The 27,572-nt window shown below is 37.4% G+C and overlaps 1 protein-coding gene across 1 annotated transcript in view; it reads left to right on the top strand.

Annotated features, from left to right (window-relative positions):
* The first annotated feature begins 1,510 nt into the window (after nucleotides 1–1,510).
* Nucleotides 1,511–27,572, top strand: part of LOC134755993 (insulin-like growth factor-binding protein complex acid labile subunit) — a 64,628-nt gene continuing 38,566 nt past the window's right edge. Inside the window, exon 1 of the mRNA XM_063692746.1 lies at nucleotides 1,511–1,788. The gene's annotated coding sequence lies outside the window, so the exon portion shown is untranslated. The remainder of the gene's footprint in view (nucleotides 1,789–27,572) is intronic.

Below are 27,572 nucleotides of genomic sequence, written 5' to 3'. Positions count from 1 at the left end.
TTATTTCTAATTGAAATCAAGTTCTTTTATTCTAATAGGACAAAAAAGTGACCCAAGTTTTTTTTATCCTATTCCGTTAACAACTGAATGGATTTATTTCTTTTTCTTATTAGGATTAAAGGAGCTCGAGATTCTGAATAGATATACTTAACATTAAACTTCGCATAATAACGCGCATAAAACGCGTTTTCCCTAGTCAAAAACTCAAAACTAGTTTTCACCGAGGCAATTCGCGAGAAACTAATAAGTGTGCGTCCGAACTGCTGAGCAGATTTAAATGAATGAGTTGTACATAAATCGATAAATTTTACAGACGATTAAAATATAATATATTTTTACCCGCCTTCTGAAATGGAAGTGTGTCTTCTTCGAGGGTTTATGGGTCTCGATTAATAAATTGTATTACTGGGCTATTTTATTTACAGTTGTATATGTTACCGTAAAAACCTGTTTTAAGTCAAAACGCGTCTTCACCAGTTAAAACTAGTTTTCCGGAATGCCTTGGTGGAAAACTGAGATTTTTCAGCCAAAACTAGATTTCGCAAAGTGCCTTGGCAAAAACTTTTTAGACTAATCGTACAAAATTTTTTTTCGGTCAACTAGTCAAAACTAAAATCGGGTTTTTACGGTAACATTTATAATTATGGCATTTAATTACGTACAAAAAATAGTTCTATCAAAAACGACCTAATTACTTATTAAATATTACTAGGTTGTTTCTTGCGACGCCATAAAATCCGTCGCCATTCTTCCCGTACTATAACTCTTCTTGTAAGTACATTCTGGTACATCCATTCAGTGCATTTTTGACTAGGTCTGACCAACGCATCGCCTTGTGCCTTTAACTTTTCCTTGCACTACAAGTCGTTCCACAGATGTATCATCTCGACGTGTAATATGTTCAAAGAAAGTGAGAATACGACACTGGACGATGGAAAAAGATGCTGTTTAATGTCGTTCCTGGAGAATTGAGACGTTGGTTCGAAACTGTGTCCATGTTATTCCAAGCATTCTTCTCCACTCCAGCATCACATTTTCAGAGCGTCGATCTTCTCAGCACCAATAAGAAATATGGGAAACACTAATGCCCTGACAAGTCGTATTTTAGTGGCCTTTGTGATGTTTACTGTTTCTCCGTATTTTCGGATCTGGTAATAGCCATGCGCCGTTTGATTTTATCCGCGCACCCACCAAACCATAACATGACATAACACGTTTAGGTGAACACCGAGTTTTTTTTAAAATTAATAAATAAGTTTAGAAACAAAATTTATAGGTAAATATCTTGATCACCAAATCCTTAATCATGGCTGAAAAAAAGCGGCGTTACAGGTAATTCAATTACGCGGTAAACCCTAAGCGTTTCCAGGGAGCTCCAGAAACAGCTTTTGACAGCGTGGCTTCGGAGCTTATGCGAAAATTTATGGAAAATTGCATGGAACACGCGTTGCGCCCGTAGCCCGTAGGGTGCGCGGGCACTGGGGGTGTATTCTGTACACACGACGCGAGGCGAGCCGTGGACCAGTCACCGCCGAGCGCGCGTCTAGGACGCCCGCGTCACAGTCTTCCCCACATTTCGCTCGCGCCTGCTCCCGATATTATAAACGAAAGATAATTAACAAAGCTTCATTACGTGTGTTCTGTGCCCCGAACTGGATTTGGACGTGACTGTGCCATTATTAAGAGGCGTTTTTCGTTGACTTATTCGGTTTTCAGTTGTAGTGGATGTCGTCTTTTTTGGCTGAATGGACGTTAATTGAAAAAAACTCATTTGTACATGGATAAATGGTATGTTTATTTAACTTAACTATCATATAGATATTACATAAAGTTTTATCGCATTATGACACGTATGTCCTTTATTTTAATAACGAAAACATTCCTGAAAATTTGGTGGAAATGTGTTCTTGTTAGTTGTCAAAAATAGGCATAGTTAAGTTATATTGAGTTCTGGCAATTACATAGTACCTATGTCACAATAGGTTCAACGAAACAAAAATTTAATTAAAATTGTCCCAAATTGCTAACGATCGATAAAAAGGCACTTAAAAGTTTTTGTTTGTCTTATTACTCCAGCTACTTGAATTACTCGACTTCAATGTTTATGTTGGACTTCCGAGTAAAGTTTGCTTCAGAATTTTTAACTAGGTGCACCCCTGCCCACAATTGTGTTCTTAGACGTCTATGAATATATCTATACTAGCTTTTGCCCGCGACTTCGTCTGCGTGGAGTTAGTAATTTGGGTAGCTTATTTTTTATTCAATCTGCTTTTTATCGATTCTCTACGCAAACTTCCACCCCCCCCCCCCCCCTTTTCACCTACTTAATGGATGATGTCTGGGATAAAAATTACCCTATGTCCTTCCCCGGGACTCAAACTATCTCTATACCAAATTTCAACTAAATCGGTTCAGCGGTTTAAGCGTGAAGAGGTAACAGACAGAGAAACAGACAGACACACTCGCATTTATAATATTAGTATGGATGAGAAATCAGAATTGACCGCCTTGAAATGCGATACGTTTAAAGGCCCACGTATTATTATTCAAATAAAGGGCTATGAATTGTGATTCTCCAACAAAAAAAGGCAGCGGCTGGGCGTTATGATTTGTATTCGTTAGCCATCGCGAATCGTGTGACGGTTAAAATATTTATTGAGCAATTGAGCATGTTTCTCGTGGTGTAAGATGAGACTGCCGGTGGGCGAGCGGTGTCCGTTGAAACATGCGAGGAATTTCCACTAAATGAAACCTCGAAAAATTTTCCAGACGGTTTTTGAATGTATCAAGATATTCCCGGAGGTCGCCGGATTCGTTTCTTTTGGCAAATTGGAATAATTATGATAGGTATACAAGTGCGTAGCCGTGTTTTACTTTTTATTATTTTGAAACCTCATAAAAAACTGACAATCTACATTAATCATTTTCACAAATTGATACATAATAAATAACACTGCAGAGGTACCCAATTCGACTTCATGTTTAGGTCCCATAAATGTAGACAAAAATCTAGAGTTAGAGAGGTATTTCTGCAACGATTTTGATAGCACACGCAGTGCAAGTGTTATTTATACGTCATAATTTCATAGACATTTGACGTTTAAAATAACACTTGCACTGCGTGTCTCGATCTGACTCTACCTACTTTTTGGTTCGGGAACACAGATACCTACCCATTCCGACTGCCGGCAAAATTGCACAACTTCTTCAGAGATTAGAAGATGTTTAAATATGCGTGTTCCGTGATCCATGCTCGTCCAATCTATCCTAACATTCCAGAGGGCAGCGCGTCTTGTTTTCTAAATTACCCACGGCCGGCCGGCCCAATTTCACGAGGGTTTTTCGGGCAAAAAATCTTAGGAAGTTCTATTAAGTGTACCATTGGTGCATGTCTAATTTAAAACTAATAAGTAAGTATTTCTGATGTAACTAACTGCGAGATCACGTGTTATTATAAAAACATGGTCTCATATCAAATAAGGTTGACGTAGCTAAATTATATTAGCCGGTTTACAAAATGTTCATTGCTGTAGACCAGGTAGAATAACGACTTCCGTTGTAGAATTAGCCAAAGTAACTGAGCCATCACGGCTTGTTTATTAAAATTTTCTGGGAAATTAGGATAAATACCGTTCAGAAAAGTCTTTGAGTAATAGTTTATTCGTTATTTTCTTTTACCAATTTTATAACGTGAAAATTTATGTTATTTCGAATATAGGTAAGGTTTTTAGTGGAATGAGTAATTAATGAAAGCTCAGAAGTGAATTGAACCAGTCGTCGGCGTCGAGAGTTAATTTAATATTGTCGACGTGACCACTGACCAAGTCCTGACCTGTAACCTCTTGGTGTTCGGTTTGTTCAAATTTGAGCAGCGGGTAGATTAAGAGGGGTCACAGTACTAAAACAAGAATGACTTTAATATTGAATTAACTTTCGAATACTCGCAACGGGTGAACAATATTGAACTTTTATAATGGTGTTATGTAGATTTAATGTTTTAATTAGTTATCTCTTCCGTAATATGAAAATAAATTATTAATATGGGTAGCTACTTACAGCTAACAAAAATAAAAGTTTTCGTACGTACTGTAAAAAAGTTAGGAAAAAGCATGTTTGCAAAGCAACCTCGTTTTAACCATCTGGTTCTAGTTCCCTATTACGAAATTCTAACTTTTTACGAACAGATGCCATTTCTCTTTGCAAAAACAATTTCTACTAAAGCTTCGAAGTGGATTTCGCAATGTCGCTCTCTTTCCTTATTCGGATTACTTGAAGTATTTGCGTTACACCAATTATGTTTTTGTTCACCATGTCCGATGTCCATTTAATCCATAACAATCAAGTACCTAGAATAAATCTAAGTTTTGTTTGGAGTACATTAGAAAGTAAAATGCTGGAAGATTATATCACTAAAATTTAAATAAGGTATGTAGGTACGGTATGTAACCTACCTACCGTTATGTTTGCGGTCCTGGGCATGACGAGGCTATATAGGCTAGGCCTAGTTTAAAATAAATATATAAATATCATAAAAACTTTTACTATAATACTACTAAGACTATATATAGTCTTAGTAGTATATATATATATATATATAGTCTTTCTAGATATAAAACTTCTCAATGCCGCAGGCTAAATAAATAGGTACTTAAACATTTAAACTACTGTAGGTACTTATGCAAAATTCTCACAATCCCAAGAGCACGTTTTTTTATTTGATTTATGTTTGGCCGTATTTTATAAACGACGCTAAGCCTATACTTCTAGTTGATTTACTGTTTGATCGATTCAGATGGCCTAAGTAAGGCAGTCAGGGAGGTCTCTCGGGCTGTGTTTACGCGGTACTATTACTACCAATTAGTGGGTCTGAGGCGGTTTTCTTTGATAGCCGGCGGTTGTAAACAGAAAATTGATCTGACCGGCGGCTGCCCGTCCCAGTTCGGCCTATGTATATCACCTTTCATTTGATCAATTCTACTCAACTGGCCGAAAGTAATCTGGTGGTTGAGGCCAAATTAACATATCAGATTTATGTCTTCACCCTTTTAATTAAGAGTATTTTAAGTAATGTTTACTTTCGTGTTACATTGTGTATAATGCCAATGATGCTTGCTTAAACTTTGAGGAATTACAAGATGGTCCCAATACCTTTATTTATAAGGCTAAGCGTTAACATATTTTTTCTACTTCCGTACTTTTATTTGTCATATAAAGGGCCGTGCACACATCTTTAAAACCCTACCTTATAGTTGTCAAGACAAGGCTAAAGCCTAAAGCCTATTCCCCAAAAACGCATTTGTGTATACACACAGTATCTTTTTGGCACATTTCGGTACTTCGTGTAATGACCACTTAAAAAATATTGTATGTAATATATTGTTGCCAACCTTATTTTAAATGTCATCTCTGACAAATAAGTCAATCAAATTCATGTTTTTTTTTCTTCTTTTTTATCCTCCAACAGAAGAGTCTCAGATTATACTATCTAAAATACGTAATAGATACCGTATAGGTATATAGAAGTCCACTAGATGACATGAAAAATATTTGTTAAATTTACAATTTTATTTCAAAGTAAATGCTTGGTCGTAGAAAAAGTATTGTATGCAACGTTGTTTAACTGAGTCAAAAAATAATCGTGGCGTCTTTATTAACAATTTTCAGCTTCGCCTCAAATTGACACTCACGCTGCTCGCCTTTTTTGACCTCTCTTAAACAACGGATGCATAAAATACTATTACAATTAAATCCCCGGTAAATGATACCCAAGCATGCCTTAAAATTAATAAATTTCTTTTTCACGCTACTTCTATAATGCAACGTTCGTTATTGGGCTATATAATGGTCTGACAAGGCTGGTGAAGGCTGATATAGCGAGAAGCTAATCCTCCATTTGTCTCGAGGCTATATACATCGGCGGTTAAAATAAATAGCGCAATATATTTCGATAAACTGCTTTCGTTTCCAATTATTTCGATTTTTAATAGCCTGTCAGGAGCGACGTGATTGGTTTTGGTTTGTCTGTTATTATGGGCCAATATACCATTATGCTCGGCTAAATGCTTACGCAAACTTGTGCGCCTTTCGTTTGTTTTCTTTCGGCCGCTGGCTATTTAAACTTCCAATCAAAGACTACGCAGACTATACCAGCACCAGCAGAAATAATAGAGCAGCGTTTTTTTAACTCGTATTTCATGTCTGCCTTTGAACAAAAGACAAATCATCCTCGAATCAAGTTGGAGAATTTATTTAGTTTTAATATAAGATACTTATATTTATTTATTTACTTGTATTTATATTTATCTATATCTTTATATATTTTGGGAATCTCAGAAACGGCTATATATGAAATTTGCTATATGGGGGTTTTCGGGGGCGAAGAATCGATCTAGCTAGGTCTTATCTCTAGGAAAACGCGCATTTTTGAGTTTTTATGTATTGTTTTCCGAGCAAAGCTCGGTCATCCCAGGTACTATATTTCATATGAACATAATAAATGAAACTGTTACGAAACTTCGTTAAACACGGCCAAATTAATCGTGACGAAATTGTTTAAGTAGTTCTTTTTTCACCACGCAACGAATCTACTATCACATAGAAAAAGGGGATTGTTGTACTTACAATGTAACGCTAATGATTTTCAAAAGCACCAGCTGTCAACTCGCTGGAATGGAAAATTAGTAGGCGTTTCGAAGATTAAGGCAGATGCAGAGTTGCGTGACTGCCGACAATTAAATGCAGCTGTACCTAAACTAAAAGCTGCGCACGCGCACTCCTAGATCCATCGCCACAACTGCTTAAATCAATCATTATTACGCTAATTGTCAATCGACAATCAATTTCAAGGTTCGCTCGTATAAATAAATTAAATAAGTTACTATCAAAAGACATATCTGTATTTGTGGAAACAATATGTATTTTATTGTGTATATTTGCTGATTTATTTACACTTATTAGCTTATTCCAAAAGATTGCGCCGAAATCCGCCGTGCAGGTTTCGACGACTCAAACAAAACTTCAATTCTTAGTGAACTGGTCATATTCTTCCAATAAGTACAAGTTTACAAGGGTTAAGTGCAGAAGTGGTGGTTATTGTATGGAGGCTGATGAAAGATTGATTTAGCAAAATTTAACGGTAAAAAAGGTGGTTTAAATTTAGGTGCCTCTAATTGGCCGCGATACATAATATATGGCGCGCTCCTATTTAAATAATACTAGCCGAGCCCGACGGCTGCGTTTAGCTACTGCATAGGGAATATTTTATACAAGAATTAGTTACATTCGCAACACTAGATAACAACAACCACACAAGGAAAAGTACTTACTTTATTTCAATTACGTTACGACAAGATTTTAATATGTTATACATATACATTAAAATATTATTCTCAACAAAATAATGTAAGCCGGTACATCTTCGCTACCAACAATATAAGATAATGTAGGTACTTTCCTATCTATAACAACTTCGAAGTATCTGCACGCACACTCCCTCTTTCAAATATAATTGCCCTCATCGGCGGTTTTGAATTACAGCGGTGTGAAAAGTCCACAATTTTATTCCATTATCCGGTCTCAGCGGTTGACCTAACGCAGTTCCCGTGTAATCCGGGCTCCGCCAAGAGACGTTAAAAGTTTGCTACCGAACACAAACTTTCTTACATTCATAAACATTTTACTTTGCGAGCGCGGTTAGGGAGACACTTGATATTTTACACTCAAAATTGAAACGCGCTGACGGCTTAATATTTTATATTTTCGCGGCACATTCGTAGGTACGCTGAAGAGTACTTTATCATCGTTAAGACAGTGTCGCCCTACCGGACATAAAGGGATTACTACTGAGTTTATAGCGCTCTCAATGGTAGAAATGGTCTAGTAAACAATAACTTCATTGTGGGTTCAATGTATAGGGGAATGCGGAATATTCGAACTTAGATACAAATTATCCTGCTGTGTGTCGATATTATAATGTACAAAGTATTCATCGATTGATGATAGCTATCGGAAAATTGAATTAAAAAACGTGGATAATTATTGTTTCAGAAGTAAAGCCTGACAAGATTCTATTTGGCCTTGAGATAGTTTCCCTACAAACAGAAGTTGTTAAATATTCGAAAATCAATAAAATTTTGACGCCTATGAATCCTTTAATTTATTTTTCTTTTAACTACATATTCACACAATACGTATTCTTACACTTTAAGAATAAAACTAGTTAAAACTTTATTGAATAAAAGAAATGCATATCTTCGAATCCACAACGCAGGTCTCGTTATCTTACAGAAAGCTCATCCACCTTAGGTTTCGTCAAAATAAAACGTTGACTTTGATGATTACACGGTCACTACTTACATAAGTGACAACATTGAAAATAAGTCCCCATTCGAAGATGTTATAGAAATAAGTCAAATTAAGCCCCTTGTCATAATCTGCTGACGTGATTTTGAGCAGCCCAGGTAAACGAAGGGTTCGCACGCCCTATAAAATTAGCATGCCACCGTCCACGTTTGCAGAGCTATGGACTTCATGAATATGTTATTTGTGTACTTTGCCGTTTCGTCCGTTGCCACTTTGCCAACATTTCGAAATCGCATGTAGTTCACATTTGTATTTCTGAATATTAGGGAATTGTTTTAATTTTAAAAATTAATTAAACAGTTTGAATTTAGGTACAGCAATAACAGCATAATAATTAGTAATTGGACATCATCGGCGGCTCGTGGCATTTAGGTAGCATTTGACAAGTAAGTTCGAGTAAGGTACAAGTCGAACAAAGGAAACCAATTTGAAAAAATATTTTCAATCATTTAATATATGACATTCGTGATATACAATTAATATTCGTTCTAAATTGTTACAAGTTATTCTACGTCTTCTATCTGTGAAAATCTACTTGACGTCAGAAGTAGCGGAGATGTGACATGAAATTTAAGTGTAATTTATTCGGTAACATTACTGTCCGAAACGTTTCTTGTCAATTATGTAATTTTCAAAAGTTGAAATATGTCACAGTTAAGTCATGTATTGGCACGGTGTTTCATGACCCACTGAAAACCTAAAAACAGTTTGTTCACAATCGATAGGAGAATCGATTGCGCTATATTTTAATGGGGGTAATTTTTTATTATTTTTTATTATTTTTACATGCTCAGTCTACAAGTTTGTAATGCAACCACATCAATAACTAGCATTTGACACTCAATGAGCAACACCCTTAACTGGCCATTGGTAAACCTTATCTCGTTGCAGTAAGGTATGCAAATGGTCAGGTAACAGTGTTTACGATGGTAACTAGCAATTGTTTGATGTCACTAAAACGACGAAGTATCTTGTGTAGAATTACCAGTAGAATAGAATTGTCAAGGAAACTAAACAATGAATATTTTTTTAAATATTTATCAGATTAAAGAATAAATACTTAAGATGAGTTTAAAATAAAAAAAATCTGTTGGGGTGTCTCAGGTTTTCAGTGGCTCAAGTAACACCGTGTATAAGTCTTACTTATTGCGACTATGTAGCTATAGAGTGATTATAAAAAAAAAGACTTGAAGAGGCAATAATAGTGTTGAATCAATGATCGTTTTAGAAGCCATCAATAGCCAATTACCCCATCAAAAATCGTTATTGTATTTTTTGCCGAACACAATTGAATAATCGGCAAATATCCTTTTATCGGCCCTAGAGGGCCTGTAACGACCGGCGATACATCAGGGTTAAGGGTGTGCGATCGATATTCAATATCCGGACGAAATTCGCCTCTTCCGACCGGATATACCGGCTACAGACTACTGTCCGGTTTTACCGATACTTGCTTGGATAAACTTACCAGTCGTGTTTTGGTAAATATAAAAGCAATATTCCGGGCGATCGCTTATTTGAAATTGGGCCGAAAAAATACTGTGTGTGTACTGTGCACATTATATAATCTTATGCTGAGGTTGACTACATGATGCTACATTTATTAAGATAATAGTAGCTAACTACGGGGTTCTTCAAGAAACTTGAAGGATTGGTAACCCGCATGTCACACCCCATTATAATCATTCCGGGGGTACGGTAAATAACGTTATTAAAAAAATAGTTACTACGCTACAGACCTAACGATAAAAAAATAATTCGTTTTTATAGAAAAAATATATATTTTCTTGCAATTGGTTTCACATGTTGAAAATCTATCCTACAGGGCAATTCGACTGAAATTTCAGCTACCTGATATGATTCTAATATAATTCTAAATATTCTAATACATATAATATATATTCTGTTTGATGTCAGGTGCATATTTGAATTGACCTGTATATAAGTACATATTTGAACTTTTCTTCAAACTGTTATCTTAACTCTTACCCACCATCTAAATTATTATTTATTTTTATTTATTTAAACTTTATTGCACAAGCAAAGAAAAATGTACAAATGGCGGACTTAATGCCAAAAGGCATTCTCTACCAGTCAACCATTAGGTCAAACAGAGACATAAATGTTGGTGCAGGATAGATTCATAAATTATAACGAGAAATAGAACCAAAAAAAAATCAAATATTATGTATATATATATAAACATAATAACGTAAACTAACAAAATTATGATTAAATACTAATACTTATATGATATACTAAAGATAAACTAATACATATTAGTACATACAAGATGGAGAACATTATTTAAATTCTTCTGACAGAAGATGCTTGCGGAGTAGACGCTTAAAAACAGGCTTGCTTGGGGCTTGTCGAATCGAGAGAGGGAGGGAATTCCAGAGACGGATTGCCTCAACGGCGAAAGAGTTGGACATAAAACCAGTACGGTGAGAAGGGATGGAGAGTTTGAGTGAGCGGGAGGAACGCAGTTCACAGCCTGGACGGGGGGCGACAAAAGTGAATTTACATTTAAGATATCCTGGTGTAGAAGGCTCGAACAAGATGGAAAATAATATACTCAGGATTCTAAGGGACCTACGCCGACGGATAGAAAGCCAGTTGAGCTGACGTCGATAAAAAGAAACATGGTCGTATTTGCGAAGGCCGAAAATAAAACGTATGCCATTATTAATGAGACGGTCAAGTTTATTGAGGTACTCCTGCGAGATATTAGTCATGCATACGTCCGCATAGTCAATGACTGGCAAAACTAGAGCCTGCACTAGGAGTTTTTTGGTACCTACTGGGAGAAAATTCTTAAATTTGTAGAGATTACGCAGCGTCCAACAGACTTTCCGACTAACTTCTGAGATTGTACTCTAGTTAATTATTTTAAAAACGTGTTTAACTGATATATTTCCCTGTTGTGTAGGTATTCTTAGCGCCACTTGCACCATCCCACTAACCCGGGGTTAACCGGTTAAACCGTTAACCCAGTGTCAAATTGTACTGGTGACCATGGTAACTCCAGGTTTAACCGGTAAATCCCGGGTTAGCGAATGGTGCAAGTGGCCCTTAGCGTATTAAGTTTTCGGATTATTTATTAAGCGTAGGTAACACAATGACCTCCCAAAAGTACTAGGTATATTTACACATTAGACAGATTTTATTTTTAGACGATTAGCTGATCGCATGTTGCTTGTTGATTTCTTTACAACTGTACTATTAACGTATGCACCTTAGTATGCGTTTGTATGCAAGTATGAAACATCAAAAACTATTTTTTTTGTTTGTTTCAGGTAATGAACATTTGATCTTCACTCTTCTCTGCAAATTGAGTTGTTTCATAAGATATATCATCAATATATTATCTTCAAAATAATACTCAACTCACTAATAATATAATGTTATGACGTAATAAAAAACTTTAGCAAGTAGAGCTCGCTGTTTAAGAATTCCGTTTACGGAATCATAACTATTCACTTCGATCTGGTATTTAAAAAAATCTGATTTTCTTCACGAATAACATAAATATTCTCATGTCAACGTAAACGCATTCTTATGTAAAAGAAAATTAATTCACTTACAGCATTCAATTGCGACAAAACAGTGTGTCAATACGATACGAACTACAAATAGGAAGCTTGTTGCTTGTAAATGGTCTTGTTTAGCGAATTACAGTATATTTGTCTGACATTATCACTACACGCGTATATAACGCGAGAAAAACATTAGATAACTTTAGCTGGACGCAATCCCATAAAACGTTACGAGCTCTCCAGCACGCACTCGACTTAGCCATAACACTACACTAAATGCTTCGCCGTTCACTCAAGGGGCTGCTGTCATTGTTTATTCGTATGGTTCTTAAAAGATGATGCGTCATATCGTTAGTTATTCTTTCAGTTTGTATGATGGGATGGGAACCTTGTCAGAAACCCTGACGGGAACTCATCTTTAAATAATTCAATTCTGTTTCTTTTCTGAAGTCGATTAAAAATACTTTCATTCAACTCCGGAATGACAGTACGCTTGAGCGTACGTTTTCGGTATAGTGTTAAAGTTAACTTAGCTCGAACAAACTAACAATGTTTGTCAAAACTGTTCCAATGGCTGTTTCCACGTTTTTGTTGTTTGACCGCGGTTTCAAGCTACTAACTGTTTTAATTAAAACTAAAAATGCAACAAATGTACTGCCCCGTTGTTAAAAACTCAGATTGCCTTGTACCAGTTGTACCATTGTACAACAGTCAGTATGCCAGGTTAGTTCGCAGCGGTACACGATAAGTACTCGAGCAGGTAATTAACAGTTCGTGTTTTGAGATTACCGAGAACCCCGGCTGAATCAGTGCCGCGCGATTTCGCTATCTAAACGATCTTGAATGTAGAGCGTCTTATAGAAATGTTCTTATCCCGCCCGCGTTTCCTCACATATCACCTGCTAATTTATGTAGCATGGCGGCAGAGTTATGGGGACAGCATTATCTAGAGATACGAGTGGGTACCACGGCTCGGGGAAGGTTCGATGTCCTTCGATCGCATCTCGTTCGGCCACGCCACGCCACCGGCTCCGCGTCCGCAGGTGTACGCGATGCACCTGTCCCGCCAACTTACCATAAAATGCGATTCAACCTTTCTCGCGTGAAACAAACCTCTATCTCATTCCAGCCCCTACATCGGACAGAGACGCAGGTACAATCACGACCCGCATTAACTCAATGTACGGACAGAATGCGGCCGAACGGAATATCAGTTTTTACCGCCGCAAAAACTATCGGAATTTCTAGTCCGGGTTAGGTACGTAGCCGTAATCACTCGCCCGGGACTTGTTTTTAAAACAATATCTTCGCTTTATGTGAAGCAGGTGTAATTTATTGGGATATTCTAGCTCCTTTGTTCCTTTTGAGTTTTGATTTTTCACTTGCCTTCGCCCCGGCGGATTGATCGCAGCGAGGGTTTTTGTTTTTCTTCTGTCTACTGTCTTGAGGATCCGCGGTGTTTGCTTGCGAGTTTAGATTGGATTTTGCTTTCTCTTTTTTAACATTCTTTTATCACAACGAGCCGGAACAAACTCGATGTTGTTATGGTTCGATCTCGGTCGAACGGTTAACCTTTCAGTCGGTGTTACAAATAAAAAATCAATTACAAATAACAACAAAGAGAACAAGATGAAAAACCATGACGTAGCATCAGTTGTAGCATTGTTGAAGAATTAATAGGCGCAGTCTAACAGCGATATCACAACACGAAATCAAGAAGGAAGCGTGCTTGCTATCTACTGTTCAAAAATTAACGGTACGTGTTGTGGGTATTTATATATCATTTTAAGCTTAGCGTCGTTCATCAGTGTAGCGCCAAACATAATCAATTTATTTATTATCAATTTATATTAAATCATTACCCTGAATTTGTAAGTACGAGTATTTGATATAATATTTCTGTCACGTGTTTTAGCGCCTCATTAACACTTCCTTAAGATTGGTCCCCATGGTATACCTACTAGCACTAGCGCTAAGGCTATAAACGTGTAAGTATACGTATTGTAAATCTTGATTATAGACAGGGGATTGTAACGTGAAAAGCATATAATATATAAAACCAACGCAATCCAAACCGTATGCAAAAACCAGTTTGGTTAATCATGGTTCTTTTATCCACGTCCATCAGAAAGTATGCAGCGAGCAGGTGCAACTCGACATGGTACAAATAGGTATTCGTATTAATTAAACAAAAAATATGTTGGCAAAGGAGCTATGGTCGTTCAGCCACGCATGCCGCCGGGGTTGCTAGACTAGAAAAAATATTATCTCTCGTGACACACGAACTAGTGTAGTCACGCGCGTGGTCGCGATTCGAAAATACGAAAAATGAGGTAATAGCAAATTTAGCTCTTGTGTTGTGAAATTAGGTAGCAATTGTGGAAAGGACGCTTTTTGTGTTTCATAAATCTTATGCTTGCTGATTACGGCAAACATAAAATTTTGTTAGCAATCGTTAGTGTTGCTTTAGCGAATATTTATGGCAACAATTATATCTGGATATTATGATGGGTTGATGGGATTGGTAGAGAATTTACCGCCACGGAACACGCTAACAATAGGCCGGCCTGTGTCGGCGCATAGCATCTCCGCTGAACTGCATTCGTTTTGCTCCTACCGCGTTCCGATGGTCTAGACGTAATATTTCTAATAGAAACAATAATATAAAGCTATCTCAGTACTTAGAGATAATCTTAAACTGATTTGGCCGCAGCGAAACCTTTTATAGGATACTTATATTACTTTTATAGATTTATAGATACAGATTTAGATTACTTTTATACCTTTATAGTAATTTAGAATCAAATTTATTGAGCAAATGTATTTAAGTAAAACGGCACATACACAGTAGACATAAACGGGGGCCAATTTCGTTTAAGCAAACTTTCAAATTCAAACTCAACTTTGCCTTTTGCATGTAACGCTTGGAACCCTAATCGTTGTATAACTGAAACTCGTTTGGTCTGGAGAACTAATCAAATAAAACCTTTTACTTTGAAGGCAAATATGTGAGTTTATTAAAACGAAACATCAGCCACACTCATTTCCAATTCCAGCACGATTGTAGGCGCCCCGCGCCGCGGCGGCATGCCGAGGGCCGCGCGCGGTAGGTGTATTTAATGTGAATTATTCCTAACTGACAGAATGTCTAAGCGACACACAAAAACAACAAGAATATAAGAACTTTCAAATAAAGTGAACGCCTTGGCTCGTGAGGAATATTAAAATGGCTTAGCGGTCGCGGCGGGCGCGCCTGACTCGGAATTTGCTTGACTCACTCTTGATTAAAAAGAAGCGATTTTTGACAGGATGACTGCCGTTTCGTGATTCTGTACGTTAATGTTGGTTATTAAAATATGAGCGGAAATTCAAAATGCGTGATAGGAAGGGCGCGGCGTAGTCGGTGCATTTAAATTAGGGTGTGCATTTAAAAACAAATAAACTGGCGTTTAGTAGTCATAATAGTGCTCCATTGTGATTTATAGGTTTATTAAGCCAGTGTAAACGCTTGAAGAAGTGGGACGTTGGACAAAATATTGCGAAACAAGTTCCATTCCGTCTGGAGGAGCCTCGATAAATTTCTCAAGCCCACGTTTGCTGGGAGCGTAATTATCTCGAATTAAGCGAGTCATTACAGGAGCGGCGGCTAACGAAGTTCTTACGCAGTACTGGACATAAATCAGCACCTTAACTTCATACAACCACTACTCTGTGTATGCACAGCTAGTTAAAATTAACTATATGCCACTTGTTTATTATTTTTAGTCCACCAAGACTCTATTGTTACTGAGACAATACATAAAGTAATGATGACAAGAGACGCATGTTTCATTATAATAATAATAAACATTAAATACATGCAATATAAATATGTGCCATTTTCAACCAAAAGGGTACTTATTGTCGGTTGTCAATAAGGCGCTATTTTCATATAGCTTCATGTTGAAATCAACCTTATCGACAACCGACAATGTGGTACGTTTTGATTGAAAACGTTACATATGTTTATGTCGTTGTTTAATAAATCTGGTAGAGCATTATCAATCTTTTGTAAACTAGCCACCAGACCAGACAGCAGATAAGATTAGAGGTTTTCCGATTGCTTATCTATATAAAGTCCAGGTACTGTGTTTAACTAGTTGTGGCGTGGTCCCGGCCGAGACGCCTCATAACCGGAAGGTTCAGTTTCGCCCCCGAACACCGCAATCATTAACGCAGCGCTGCCGTTAACAGAAGACAATTTTGGTGGCTTCATTTGTACTCCTACTTAATGATCATCGCTGTACATTTCAGATAAAGTACTAATTTTGTCCGTGCTAGTAAATACTTTTTATAGCCCTGGTCAATGATGATGGGCGTTGGTCATTACTATTAGGTCTACTAATACGTCCGAGTGTTGCAAGATTTCCAACGATATATTTTAGTACTTATCTGCAAAAGATTAGACAATTGTACAGAGGTTGCTAGTGTTGTATAAAAAGCCGGCCATGTGCGAGTCGGACTCGCCCACCGAGGGTTCCAAATTGCCAAATTTCAAAGTTCTAGGTTAACGGGACGTACCCTATCAATTTTGATTCTCTTGAGTGTCAAAATATACGTTTTTTGCGGCATAAACGGCCGTATCTTTTTTTACATTTACTTAAAAGTTAGATTTTTTCACAGCTTCAAGGGACCGTAGATCTGAGTAGGTATATGGTTTAAATATCAAATCGATACCTCCACGCGTTCCCGAGATAAAGGGTCTTGACAGACAGACAAACGGACAACAAAGTGATCCTATAAGGGTTCCGTTTTTAGGGTTCCGTACCCAAAGGGTAAAAACGGGACCCTATTACTAAGACTCCGCTGTCCGTCTGTCTGTCCGTCCGTCTGTCCGTCTGTCACCAGGCTATATCTCATGAACCGTGATAGCTAGACAGTTGAAATCTTCACAGATGATGTATTTCTGTTGCCGCTATAACAACAAATATTTAAAACAGAATAAAATTTATATTTAAGTGGGGCTCCCATACAACAAACGTGAGTTTTTTGCCGTTTTTTGCGTAATGGTACGGAACCCTTCGTGCGCGAGTCCGACTCGCACTTGGCCGGGTTTTTTCTTTTGAGGTACGGAACCCTATAAATTGTGCCTCCAAAATAAATCGTTAAACTACTTACTTTCCTGAGATCACAACGAACTCTACATCCAAATTATACACTTTTAATTATGCCTTGGCTAGAATGTTATCCAGTAGGTAGTAGATAAAATTATACTAAACAATCCCTAATTATTGGTGAATCTGTTTCTGGTGGATGTAATTATTTACGAACTATTCCTGAAATCAATTTCGCGTGACTATTTCGAGTCGTTTGAACATTTCCAAAGAAACAATACAGAGTGGTCAACAAGCCGCTTGTAACCAGTCCCGCCTACTGCACTAACTTGTTTATGTTTCCAATAAGCGCGCATTAAGAGCGCAGCGCGTGTGGTTGACATCTTGCGCCGTCACTAATCCAGTTCAGTCGGTCTAAATTTAGACTCGAGATGAACCTCTGTGAAGCACCGACCAGTCTGGGACTGTAACCACTTTGCGGTTGTGTTTTATTCACACTTGACATCCCAACTAACATTAGGCGCTAAATATAAGGGTTAAAAGAGATCTACATAAGCGTTTGTTTACTCCAAGGTTCCATTGACGTTCTAAAAATAGGAGTTATAGCCGGCTATAACCCCGTAATACCCCCGCATTGGGCACATATTTTTATCACCTTAGGTTGCAAAACGGCGCTACAATATAGTTATAAGATAAAATAAGAGGTAGAAGAGCGCTAAAGTAGTGCTATAATAGCGTTGATTAAGTACTTAGGAGTTAAAAGGGTTAAAATAAACGACTACTGTTTGAGTAGTAGTCTAGGGCCATATAGATGATACTTTCAGCTTTAGGTGGTATGTTAGCATTAAGCATTAACACTCAAGAAGATACAAATAATATTTATTCAGGGACCATAATTTTGCTGAGTGGGGATCCTTTTTAGCGTCCAAATGTTTTTTGTCTGCATGCTTTTCTTTTCTATGTACTATGTTGTGGCGTCAAATAAATGTATTTTCTTTCTTTCTTTCTTATATCCGCAACGCAGGCTTCGTCAGGTAAACACAAACTCAAAATCAGCTACCGGCTTCGTCAGGGGTCGTCAGGGTTAGAAGGTACATAATTGCACATTTTTTCCTTAGCCCTATGCTTTGGTTACAATGTTTCCATTTTTGTACATGCACTGTGACAGCTTGAATTGAAATCTAATGACGGATAAATAAAAGCAAATGTTTATTTTAGTTGACTGATGCCGGCGTTATTTGCGGATTTACGAGTATGATGGGGAAATTAATTACACTGTCAATAACTATATGTATTACTAACAAAATTTTAAAGGGCCTCCGATCCTTTCTATATTTATCTTAATATAATATTTAATTTTCGAGAAATTACACAATATACGTGAATTCCGTGAAAGTTGCAGCTGCTTATGCTTATTACGCATATAGATGTTAAAGTTGTAGGATTCACTTTGAGCTATAAAACTATCTGCGTAACATGCATTAAGGCGGCCAGAGCCTGTAAGCTAATAATATGTAGCTATTCTACAGCCGTTCTATGTCTTTAGGTGATAAAATAAGTGCTAAGTGTCGCCTAATTGTTTGTTGGGATATCTCTATAATCACCGGTGTGCACTCTACTTTTGCACATTTTACTATTGATGTAAACTAGTGGCACTTATTTTTTTTACTCTTTCAAAAGCAGTGACACGAAAATGGCTGAAAGCCTAATAAATTCGAATCTAAGCGCAATATCGCGTTGGTCGACTAAAAATATCTCGTTTTAAACCAATTCATGGTCGCACTTATTTATATACATATCTTAGATATAAAGTTGATATAACATAAATGTTCATTTGAAAATTCCATGCGCTCCGGAACCTTGGTGAGATTCTCTACTGTTAGACGTGCCAAATACAAGTAGTTGTCATCAAGCCTTTTTACTCGCGGCGAGATATGTCGAGGGCGGGAAATGCCATTTCTTTATGTAATAAGTAGGCGGTTCGTGTTGTTGGCAACAAGGTTCCCAAGATGTTTACATAAACAGAGTCCCATCTGTTCCCGCCTATAAAATCGTCACGTATTGTGATCTGAGCAACGACGACGTAATTTTTCCCGCCCTCAACAAAGACATCTGACACATTTATCTTTCTTAGCATTAACGTGCTAAAATCGCGTCGCGCTCCTGTCACCATAAATCATTATCATCAAACAGTTCCCGTCGCCTGACGTCGGCTTTCATCGGACGTTTTCAATCTGACTTCCTTTATCATTACAATAAAGTAATTCACTCGCCTTCCATTCAGTCACTTTTCGGTAAACATTCTTCGAAATTGGCAATAAATTCCCATCTAAAATATCGGCCTTTCGAACGCAACCTTTCGTAACAATAGACCGAGTGAGATGTAGTTTTATGAAGATGTTCACTTGGACGTTTTGTTAGGCGTAACAATAGTTTTATTTAGCCGTGAGCCCACACTGCCCACGCCTGCGTTAATGGCCAGGATTGTATGAAGAAGTAAAAATGAATGGCTGAGCTTATAAAGGCTAATAATAAGTTCTCATGCGGCTGCTATCGGACCATTGTTGGGATTTTTTTCTCCCGGGGCATCGTTGGGCCGATGTATCTTTATAATGGGGTAGGTGTCAATCGTGGCCGGGCCGGGCAGGTGTAGGCTGCGGATAAAAATGCTCATAATTTCAGTCTGCAGCTGCCCGTCAAGCGAGCGTCGGTTCGAGACCGCTTCGTCCTTTTTGAGCCGGATTCCATTTCAAATTGTACGTCATAGTAATTATTATTAATTTGGGATGGTCAAGGTGCGTGCCCGACGTAAAGGTTAATTGTAAAAGATTCTACATTTAATTTAATTAACCATGCGATGTAAATTAACGCTAACTAGTTTCAAGGGACTTCTAAGAAATAATGTTGTGAAATAATCTTAGTGAGAGTGGTTTTATTGGTGTTTTCAAGGGTGAGTGGGTGTTCCATTACAGACTATGCTGTTATAAACAGGTGGCTAAAAAATAAGTGCATTCCCGTTGCCAGGGAGGTTTGGGGATTATACTGAGCAACTTTTACTATGGGACCAACCCCGAAATCGCGAAAAAAAAATTGGCTGTTGCATACATTTTGGCTAGTCCATTTTCTATAGGAGGGCAAATTTTGTTTTTGCGATTTCGTGGTTGGTAGTGATCCCATTGTAAAAGTTGCTCAGTATAATCTCAAAACCTCCATGGCAACGGGAGTGCACTTATTTTTTAGCCAACCTGTATATTTGTTATTAGTTTGAAATAAAGTTGAACTATATCTAATCCAAAGTAATTTTATACGATAAAGCCCCTACCTACTAGACGCAAAACTTCCTTAAGTTTTTAAACCTGATAGTTCGCACATGTCAACAGAAGAGAACAAAGGTGAAAACGATGAATGTCACATTGTAATTATGTGCGACCTCAAAGGTTATCGGGTATCTTGTTTGATTGCATGCATTGCGTGATTGGCGTGTCGACTACAACTTTAACTAATACAATATGTGGGAGTGCAACTAAAACAAATTACAAAATTTAAATAATTCACGACCACAGAGCAAATTTTCGAAAAATGTATAATTCAACTTTATACACTACAGACATACTTGTTATTCAGGCTGTTTTCGATTTGGCGAACTAAATAATTAATGCTCTTTGCTTTCTCTTAATATGTATGTATAATAACAGCAATTACGTTTTGATTTCGTGACATGGAAAGTTAAGTTCACATTCAATAATTGGCTTGTACTACAGCAACAATTATCTAACTAACCTTATCTGACCTTATTCCAATGCAATAAGTTATAAGATTGGTTAGTTGACAGAGCCGAGGATGGTACTAGGCTAGGCGTGGGTTAATCCTTATACCGGGTGTGGCGTAACGTAACACGAGCAAATAATTAAAACATAATTTGTATTCCTCAAACGATAACACTTTTGTTTAACAACTTTTAAAAATTATGAATACTTTAGACTTCCTATTTTTCATACAAAATAAATATTGTCCTCAATGTACGCTAACATCTTTGTAATTGACGTTGCTTGTCACGCTTTAAACATAACAAAATTTGCAACACATTGCATCTTGTTATTTTTAAAAGTTGCTGAACAAATGTTGGTCAGTTTGAGAAGTAAGTACCTACACCCTACAGTTTAATGTATTGCTCCTGTTACAGGCCACACCCGGTAGTTGATGATATTACGCAAAGGCACATACTGATTTACTACTACTAATAATATTAACTCAGCTCTTTAGAAAACCAATTGGGTAGGTTAAGCATGGCACACAATCACAAAATCCATTGCAACAGTTGTAATACATTAATGTATAGTCTGAATATATATGTCTATCTTTTGTTTAAATAACTTGTAAAGTAAATATGTTTACATTTATTTAATTCGTGTAAATGTCGCAAACTTCATCAATATATATAGAAGTAGATCCAATTAATAATCGAATTGGAAATTACGTTTTAGAGCTTCACAACCATTAAGGTGAAATTGGTTGGTTAAACAGGTGCTACGTCCCGTGCTATATCCCGTCGAGTTTATTTATACATTTTTATTTTGAATAGGTTTGAATAGTTAAGAAAAATCCTGCGCGGCACGCGGCCCGGCCCACTGCTAATCTCCTCTGAATAAAACATAAGATGCTCGATAACGTACTATTAGGGTTAAGGCACATTTAATACGGCTTTCCATTACCGTGCAATATGGGGCGAGCCTCCTCGCCTGCGCTCCGTAATCTCGAACGCACGCTTCTAATGTTCCAAGCTTCCGCCTAGCACTTAATTAAATACTAATAAAAATATATGCTTATACATTAACAAAAAGGGGAATTAATAATGTTGTTTATAGTAAGAATAAGGACGCATCTCAATATTTTACGGCAACGTTTGCTATGTAAACGCTCACGGCAGTATCGGATTCGGATGAGATTAATGTTAACGCAAATCCAGTAAATAGATGTACGTTCAGTCTCAGCTAGTAAGGATGATTAAATTGATTTTGCAGCTTTACGCTCTAGTAATATGTTTATAATATTGTATGGTACCTACCTGATACTGTTTGCTTGTACTTGAACTGGATTATTATCAACTCTGTCAGAACTATAATATATAACGTCTATGTAATTATGTCTTAGCACCTAAAGAATTGTTGAGAGTATGTAGCAAATAGATTGACAAAGGGTTTAGACTGTGCTAAGCTGGTTCTAGTTTTAACTGTTATTTAAATCCTTACTAGGTAGTCTACTAGGTGTTTTTATCGTGGTCGCTCAAACCACATTGTGCCTACAGCTACACAACGGCAGGTGCCTACAATGCAAATCTGTAAACGAGGAATTAAGCCATTCGACTGTTCAGTCCAATTTTATCGGTTCTGATTATGCGAAACGGCCATAAACAACGTGATATCCGAAGCATTTCATTGTACTAATAGCTTGTGTTGCGCTCGTTTATCTAAAGAATTATGCATTAGTGTTCGGAACGGAGACGTTAAATATTAATATATGTGAGGCGTCGTTCGCACAATCTAACCCTATCAATTAAACCCGCCCACGTATCTCGTAAACCTTCCTAAACTCTAGCCTATCCCCGATCAATTTGTTTTATCTATGGATAGCTGTTATCGTCGAATAAAATATTTACAGCACAATAAAAGGCGTCCCCGGAATAAAGCTAATAACAATGATAATGAAAGTTGGAGACGGCGGAGCAGTGATATTTGTTGGTCGCATTGTTAGGTTGTGTTTATATGGTATGTTGGTTACCGCACCGCAGCGATTTCGAGTCATACAGATGTCGTTCTGAGAATTATGTGTGGTGTCAGTAAACTGTGTGTACGGTGTAATATTTGTTCACAACCTTCGAAGCCACGCGCGTTTTTTTTTATTTAACTAGAATTTCATTCTCATGATGAAAGGTACAACACTTCGATCAATACTTACATTTAGATTCTCGGCATTATTAAATACCTATTAGGTAGATAAAATTATACAAACTGAATGTTGTAACTTTAGTTTGTGCGTAACAAGTATTATGATCGTAACTTTAACGACATATATTACCGCCGTCATTAAACATATAAAAAACGAAATGTGGGTAAATTAAATTATTTGACTTGAAAATGTAAATTTGATTGATATATTAGGATACTACGAGATAGTATTGTTGTACATATTATCATTAGTTGGGCCGCTTTTAGCAACACGCTCAGCTGCGCAAATGTCACTCGAAATCATTAGAGGACAGCTTACGTTACGGCCGTTCTGTGACACATTGTCTCATCATGTTACATTTCAAAGCATTTGTATGTTAGGAAAATACTGTAATGATCAAACAGGAAACAATTATGCAAACCTTATTACATACTGAATTATACTATGAAATAGAAATTATGTATTAAACATGTATTTGTAGATGTTGTGTCCTATTTAATTTTTTCTAATTTTTAATATTTATCTCATGTGACTAGAATACCTATATAATGTTTTTTTCCATGCTCGACACATATAATATTTAACTAAATTTATTATTCTTAATATAAAATTATTACGCAAATTTTGAATTACTATTTCTGCGGCTTTTCGAACTGGTATCGGGCTGAATTTTTACATTACCTACGTTGTCTTGTCTCCTGTAAGGCAGCAGCGTATGATTTGCAATTGAAGTTAGTACATATTAAATTAGGTATTCTGTCCATGAAGTTGTCGTATTAATATTCAGTCACCTACTTCCTGCTATGAAGGAAATCATATACCTATACATAGTTAAAGACTTGCCTAATTTTGCGGTAAAACGAAATGTAAGATGTCTTTTATTTCTATGCAAATCTAATGAGCTGAAACACGTGGAACTGAAGAGACATTTATGATAACAAGATGCATTTATTTTTTAATTTAAAATTACATAGATAAGTTTAAATTTTAGTACTTATATTACAAAAGGAATTCCGATGCACCTGTGTATCTTTTCTATCTGCGGTTTTATTGTAATTTATATTATGATTTATTTTGATTTCATAATGCACTTGAAATAGAATAGTCCGGGTGAGATGGACCGACGTGCGAAGTTTACGTTTCGATTTAATTTGAATAAAGATACCGACGCGACTTTACTAGGTACAGCGAGCTGCAAAATTGCATGAATGGATTTCATTGAAAAAGTGGCCATGCACTTTCGCAGCTAACTATACATTTATTTTCGTTATATTCACCAATTTATTCCATACTACATAGTTTGGATTATAACAGGCACAGGCCAAATTACATTTTGAACGGATACCAAAGTAAAAAATGTTTTCTTCTTTAATGAACGCGTTGCCAAATAGCATATCTATTTCTTTTAACTCTTATTGATATTCTCTGCGCGATGCGCGAGTTTGAGCGAGTGGGTAGTGGGTATCGCATCGCAGTCGGTCCCCAGTGACGGCGAACTCGCAACTAAGTTGCGCTGGGAAATGAAACGGCAAAGCATTTTTGTATGTTGTTATTTTCCCGTAAATGCTCAAAGGATCTCCTTAGCCTTGTAAGATTGCACGGAGGACTTGAATGGAATTGAATATTGATCTAGTGCGTCGTAAGCCTTAACAATTGAAAATTTGTAATAATATTGGGTGGAGAATAATTAATGAAAATATAAAAGACAATACGCCATACAACCCTTCTATAATTATAATTTCTAGGCAGATTATTAGGCGTAAGGGCCTAAGGGCAAACTATCCGAAAATAAGGTTCAGTACAATTGGTACTTTTATATTTGTAATAGCAAAATATTAGAGTTGCTAACTTCAGTCTGGCCTTGGATACTCATATAAGCTTACAGGCGACCCACCGGACGGATGCACTCCCACCATTCGCTCTATCATTGCGATTGATAATTAAATCCAAGCGATATATGTCAGGGTTATAACTAAATGTTTTAGACATTATTCAACTAAGAGTCGGTTGCACCAACCACAGTTGACGGACTGACGTCACACAGCAATGAACTATGAGAGTTTCCATACAGTAAAATTTAGCGAACACTTTAACGGTGACAGACGGTTTGGTGCAACTGACCCTAAATATTAGGTACTTTAAATTAGTAAGAACGTACTGACAGGGGACGCGGAGAGCTTAGATAGCGGGCAACCGTCCCATAGCGTACCTACGCAAAGCGGTTTTGGTTGTTTAATAAGGGTATACAATCGCACCAATCCCAACTGTTATAGCTCCTCTACACGCATGGTCACGCCCAGCGCTGGACCAGCGACATGGCCATGCGATGGTTATGGCTCCTCTATACGATGGCCCAGCGATGGTCGAGAGCACGCACTATGGAATGGACTACGCGTAGATGCGTACGCGCCATCGTTGGCTAACTACCTTTGTTTTGCGGATGAAAAACTGCCACCGTGGCCATCCCATCGCCATCCCGCCGCGCTATAAGCCATGCGACACCCCTACCCTCTCTACACGCCCATCTTGGTGGGCCAGTATGATGGCCCATCGTGTAGGGGAGCCGTTAGCCCGGGTACACCTGACTAGATATTTAATGCGATCTGATCAACCTACTACCGCACTACCTACTTTGACTAAATCGGTCACTAGTGAATTGTACTAATATAGCTATTATCTGAGTCAAGTGTAGGTACATATTATTGATATTATTAATATGTATATCATAAAGTTATTGCCTGGCCCTCTCGAACGGCGACCACACGGTCGAGGGCAGGCCGCGTCACGACGCCGTGGGCGTGCAGCCCCACACTGGGGTGGGCCACAATTCACTAAATGTGCTTTGTTTGCTCAACGTTTCCTGCGAGCAGAATCCAGTTGACAGATTAATTCTGTAAAGTGTTGCTATTGAATAAAATATTGTTTTACCTACAAGTGTTGCACTTAAATATAGAAACGTTATTTTGAAGTTTATATTTACATACTTACATGAGCTCATGTTTTGCCTAACTATAGTGGATGCAATAGATGAACGTGGGCTGGGTGAGTCCAGGCGGAGAGGGCGAAACGTTTTTGACACCTTCCTTAACAACTCGGCGGAAGAAGCAAATCGGGAGTTATGGAGATCTAGGCGAAAGGCCTTATTTGCCCACTTAAATTGGCTAGTAGAATAATAAACTATAGGTGAGAAACTCGTTCTCACAATCGAGTTCTAAGCCACTAAAGTTGTAAATAGCTTAATCCCTTATAAATACAGCACAATGTGCGGCTAAATCGTTTATGAAACCGATCACACCGGCTTTAATGCTGAGAGGCAGTTATCGGCTGTATGTCTTTGGAAATTGTATGTAAATACGTGGACACCTGCTGAATATATTTGTATAAGCGTCAGTCCACAAGACGCGTTTGAGGCTCGGCCGAGTGCACTCCACTATGTAAACCTATTAATATGGACACACCAGCATTATGCCTTGATGTGTTATGTAAATTGCTAACTTGACAACTTATAGGGACTTTAGGCGGTTGTCATTAAAATAACTCCGCCCACAGTTGATTCTCTATTTTGATAGGCAATACGGTATAGTATTTCGTTCATCGTAAACTGAAAGAAAATTTCTATTGTTAATCAATCAAATCTGCCCACGTTGTATAATAAGTACTAAGAAAGTAAGTACATCATAATTGTTTTAAAATGTTTATTTACAAAATCGACAATTGGCCGTTATATATGCATGGGGATATGAAAATAGTTTTCCTATAATCACTAACAAATGCGAAACTTCCTTCCATATCTACTTAACGCGTTTTAAAATACTCTAATATTTACCAGCCTTGTTTGCATGCTCTAAATTAGGATTGAAACCATTTCTAGCATGCAACTCGACCGATACCGCAGCCAGCTCGGTCGCGTAATTAAACAAGCCCAGCCTGCCTGTACAAGAACCAGTATAGTGTATTTTCAGATGCATCCCTACAATACAGACCCACAAAAACGTTAGGTAGATGAAACTAGCTATTACAATCATTAACCGGATAAGAAGCCCACAATCTCGTTAAGTAAGTCCATTTTTGATAGACGTAATAACGATATTGACAAGTTTTTTTTTATCGTACACCTCCATCTACGGCACTCGCCGCTGCGATTATCGTGCGTACAAGAAAAAAGTTTTAAGTTATCGTTGCTGTCAGTAACACTAATCTTGCATCTCACGGAATGCCCGTGCGTTTCGAAATCGTCACCAGACGAATTATTAGCCGTTAATGCTGTGTCGTAACATTTTAGTGGTTTACAACCGAGTCATTAAGGACTAAAGCTCAAATTACGTTTACTAAGTCCTATTATACGGCTATTTTATTCTTATCTAAGCTATGAAATATAAATGATCCAGGTTTTGCTGTTTTACCTTGCAGCTAGCCATTTTATATTAAACGTCAATGTTGGAATTGTTACTTAACTAGTAATAAATTAATAATAGCATTTATTAAGCTTCCTATCAACGAATTATATTAACTAAAACTGCTTACTTTGTACCAAAGATAGATATAACTCCGTAATAGATGGATACAGTCTAAGGAAAAAACGTGCCTCGAAAATCACGAATATTTGATTCTCGATCAGATGGCGCCACTAGTT

The sequence above is a fragment of the Cydia strobilella genome, chromosome 3, assembly GCF_947568885.1.
Source record: "Cydia strobilella chromosome 3, ilCydStro3.1, whole genome shotgun sequence".
Lineage (NCBI taxonomy): Eukaryota > Metazoa > Arthropoda > Insecta > Lepidoptera > Tortricidae > Cydia > Cydia strobilella.
The sequence above is the reverse complement of the archived record's forward strand: the minus strand, read 5'-3'. Positions and strand labels throughout refer to the sequence as shown.